Source organism: Lactuca serriola, chromosome 2, assembly GCF_051521515.1.
Source record: "Lactuca serriola cultivar US96UC23 chromosome 2, Lser_US96UC23_V15, whole genome shotgun sequence".
Taxonomy (NCBI): domain Eukaryota; kingdom Viridiplantae; phylum Streptophyta; class Magnoliopsida; order Asterales; family Asteraceae; genus Lactuca; species Lactuca serriola.
This window is the reverse complement of record NC_136409.1, coordinates 158,114,745-158,119,899: the sequence shown is the minus strand read 5'-3', so window position 1 is coordinate 158,119,899 and position 5,155 is coordinate 158,114,745.

Here is a 5,155-nt window from a genome sequence, read left to right as displayed (position 1 = left end):
ATATTATGCAAAACAAATAGACCCTAAGGGTTTCGATATTCAATTAAAATGTGTTTGATACAAATAATTGAATTTAACATATAAATTAATTGTACTGATCACTATGTTTTAGGCAATATAACTAATGATAAACAAATCTAATTAATAAAAGTAGCATTGTTATTTTTCATTTTAACCCTTGTGCATAAAATCCTAAATAAACATCTATGCATGCACTTATACATCAAGTAATAAGAGTTTTAATAAACTATATGGATTTCTGCAATTTGTCACATACCATTTTTATTGGCCTGCAAGATAATGAAGCAGTAGTAAAAACTAAGTGATTTTGATTGAAATAAGGATTAAAGGTATGCAAAAAGATAAAGTTTGATAAAAATGAACAATGATTTAAACTAACATAAGTATCTTGAAACACAGTGACCCACCAAAACATCGATTCTTGATCACAACTGAAATATGGATCAGATATGGATTATCTGTATTATACATAAAATTGAAAACCTTACTATACAATGATACAAAACTCATATAATTTAGAAGGTATATCAAATAAAATAATTGTTTTATTTACTCATATGATCCCCTAAATAATCATTAACGAGATTTTGTCTAAAATTTAGCAATTTCAAAATTCAAATGTTTAAACAAACACTCAAATTTCAAAAATCGAACCAAAACCATTTCTACCTTATTGTGTTTCCGCTATTAACGAATGTGAGTTTATTCTTTTGAACGGCTTAACTTTTCGCTTATATCTTCAGTCACAACATTTCTGGAACAAAGAAAAACAGGTAAATTTTCTTCGACATAATCTATTTTATGTTAAAAAAAACTAAGATTAACCATCAGTTGATCATCTCTTACCTTGAATCTTGCTTTCTTCAAACCCCAATGTTGCGTTCAACCAGTCTCTTAGTTCGACAGCGGGATTACTCGACGTAAGCTTTTCTTCACTTCACATTTCTAATCGGTGGTATATTAGTATCTTCCTTTATCGATATACATGGATAAATGTTCACAACCTTTAAGAAATCGAACGGTGGCTGTGGAAATGTGTGTCTAATCAAAAATCTAGGGCTGGGTTTTTTGTTTCATCGTGTGTGTTACAGATAAAAGGGAAAGGGGAAAGTTTGGGGAATAGTGATAACTTTTAGGTGGGTTTTATTATAAATCAAAAATTATGAATAATCTTTAAAATAATTAATCTTAATAGATGAACAGGTATTTTACAACTTAACATTATATATTCATTACACATTTGTTGGGGATGATTGTTTTTTTTATTAGTATGTTTAACCTACATTCATAATATATTATTATGAATGTTAATTTATGATTTAGAAATAATTTTGTTATTTAAATCACTTATGATCTTGGAATAATTTTGTTATTTAACATACACCACATTTATTTTTTAATTTTCAAACATATATTATATAGACTTCTATTTGTAGCAGTTGTTTATATTTGACTTTGAATTTGGATGTTTCTTATTCCTATTCTAAAGTAGCCCAGTCTGTGATTGTGATTGTGCTTCAAAATGAGATTGACTGAAGATCTTAATTCTGGTTGATTACATGTTGCTTATTCATTGATATTTCCAGCTTTGTAGGAGGACGAAAATAAGACAATTTAAATTTCACAAATCAAATATTTACAAAAACAAAAACAAATACAAAAAATTTCAATCATATTATTATTACCTGAAGTAAAACCCTGAAAGATTGAGGTTTTGTTAGCTGACCACATTTTAAGAATGGTGCCCACAGCTTTAGATTCTTCCATATCTAAAGAAAACAAGAAATTATTAATTTTGTTAGTTAAGTAATATATATTGCTACCTATAGCACATTTCAAAATACAATGCTTATTTTGGAACCAATTATTCCTCCGGGAGTCAGAGAAACAATTATTGATTTAGTGGTTTAAGAGCAAAATTAATATATATTGCTACAAAAGTGTAAACAACAATTTTTTGACAGTAGAATGTTATAATAGGAATAAATAAAGGTACGATACCTAACGAAAAATTAACATAATATTAGTTCATTACCATTTTTGTCCAATTATCATTTGTTTAGGCTACACATACCACCTACCTGTCAATTTAAGAATATTGGTTATAAAATACTAAATATTGTGTATTGCATATGTTGATTAAAAGATATGTTAAATAATAAGAAATATAAATAAAATAAACACAAAATTTTTATCTCAACTAAATATCATCTTAGGGTTGCCATCTTTTAATGAAGAATTGTGTATTAACAGATTCAATACATTCTAAAATGTTATGCAAAACAAATAGACCCTAAGGGTTTCGATATTCAATTAAAATGTGTTTGATACAAATAATTGAATTTAACATATAAATTAATTGTACTGATCACTATGTTTTAGGCAATATAACTAATGATAAACAAATCTAATTAATAAAAGTAGCATTGTTATTTTTCATTTTAACCCTTGTGCATAAAATCCTAAATAAACATCTATGCATGCACTTATACATCAAGTAATAAGAGTTTTAATAAACTATATGGATTTCTGCAATTTGTCACATACCATTTTTATTGGCCTGCAAGATAATGAAGCAGTAGTAAAAACTAAGTGATTTTGATTCAAATAAGGATTAAAGGTATGCAAAAAGATAAAGTTTGATAAAAATGAACAATGATTTAAACTAACATAAGTATCTTGAAACACAGTGACCCACCAAAACATCGATTCTTGATCACAACTGAAATATGGATCAGATATGGATTATCTGTATTATACATAAAATTGAAAACCTTACTATACAATGATACAAAACTCATATAATTTAGAAGGTATATCAAATAAAATAATTGTTTTATTTACTCATATGATCCCCTAAATAATCATTAACGAGATTTTGTCTAAAATTTAGCAATTTCAAAATTCAAATGTTTAAACAAACACTCAAATTTCAAAAATCGAACCAAAACCATTTCTACCTTATTGTGTTTCCGCTATTAACGAATGTGAGTTTATTCTTTTGAACGGCTTAACTTTTCGCTTATATCTTCAGTCACAACATTTCTGGAACAAAGAAAAACAGGTAAATTTTCTTCGACATAATCTATTTTAATTTAAAAAAACTAAGATTAACCATCAGTTGATCATCTCTTACCTTGAATCTTGCTTTCTTCAAACCCCAATGTTGCGTTCAACCAGTCTCTGAGTTCGACAGCGGGATTACTCGACGTAAGCTTTTCTTCACTTCACATTTCTAATCGGTGGTATATTAGTATCTTCCTTTATCGATATACATGGATAAACGTTCACAACCTTTAAGAAATCGAACGGTGGCTGTGGAAATGTGTGTGTAATCAAAATTCTAGGGCTGGGTTTTTTGTTTCATCGTGTGTGTTACAGATAAAAGGGAAAGGGGAAAGTTTGGGGAATAGTGATAACTTTTAGGTGGGTTTTATTATAAATCAAAAATTATGAATAATCTTTAAAATAATTAATCTTAATAGATGAACAGGTATTTTACAACTTAACATTATATATTCATTACACATTTGTTGGGGATGATTGTTTTTTTTATTAGTATGTTTAACCTACATTCATAATATATTATTATGAATGTTAATTTATGATTTAGAAATAATTTTGTTATTTAAATCACTTATGATCTTGGAATAATTTTGTTATTTAACATACACCACATTTATTTTTTAATTTTCAAACATATATTATATAGACTTCTATTTGTAGCAGTTGTTTATATTTGACTTTGAATTTGGATGTTTCTTATTCCTATTCTAAAGTAGCCCAGTCTGTGATTGTGATTGTGCTTCAAAATGAGATTGACTGAAGATCTTAATTCTGGTTGATTACATGTTGCTTATTCATTGATATTTCCAGCTTTGTAGGAGGACGAAAATAAGACAATTTAAATTTCACAAATCAAATATTTACAAAAACAAAAACAAATACAAAAAATTTCAATCATATTATTATTACCCGAAGTAAAACCCTGAAAGATTGAGGTTTTGTTAGCTGACCACATTTTAAGAATGGTGCCCACAGCTTTAGATTCTTCCATATCTAAAGAAAACAAGAAATTATTAATTTTGTTAGTTAAGTAATATATATTGCTTCCTATAGCACATTTCAAAATACAATGCTTCTTTTGGAACCAATTATTCCTCCGGGAGTCAGAGAAACACTTATTGATTTAGTGGTTTAAGAGCAAAATTAATATATATTGCTACAAAAGTGTAAACAACATTTTTTTGATAGTAGAATGTTATAATAGGAATAAATAAATGTACGATACCTAACGAAAAATTAACATAATATTAGTTCATTACCATTTTTGTCCAATTATCATTTGTTTAGGCTACACATACCACCTACCTGTCAATTTAAGAATATTGGTTATAAAATACTAAATATTGTGTATTGCATATGTTGATTAAAAGATATGTTAAATAATAAGAAATATAAATAAAATAAACACAAATTTTTTATCTCAACTAAATATCATCTTAGGGTTGCCATCTTTTAATGAAGAATTGTGTTTTAACAGATTCAATACATTTTAAAATATTATGCAAAACAAATAGACCCTAAGGGTTTCGATATTCAATTAAAATGTGTTTGATACAAAAAATTGAATTTAACATATAAATTAATTGTACTGATCACTATGTTTTAGGCAATATAACTAATGATAAACAAATCTAATTAATAAAAGTAGCATTGTTATTTTTCATTTTAACCCTTGTGCATAAAATCCTAAATAAACATCTATGCATGCACTTATACATCAAGTAATAAGAGTTTTAATAAACTATATGGATTTCTGCAATTTGTCACATACCATTTTTATTGGCCTGCAAGATAATGAAGCAGTATTAAAACTAAGTGATTTTGATTGAAATAGGGATTAAAGGTATGCAAAAAGATAAAGTTTGATAAAAATGAACAATGATTTAAACTAACATAAGTTTCTTGAAACACAGTGACCCACCAAAACATCGATTCTTGATCACAACTGAAATATGGATCAGATATGGATTATCTGTATTATACATAAAATTGAAAACCTTACTATACAATGATACAAAACTCATATAATTTAGAAGGTATATCAAATAAAATAATTGTTTTATTTACT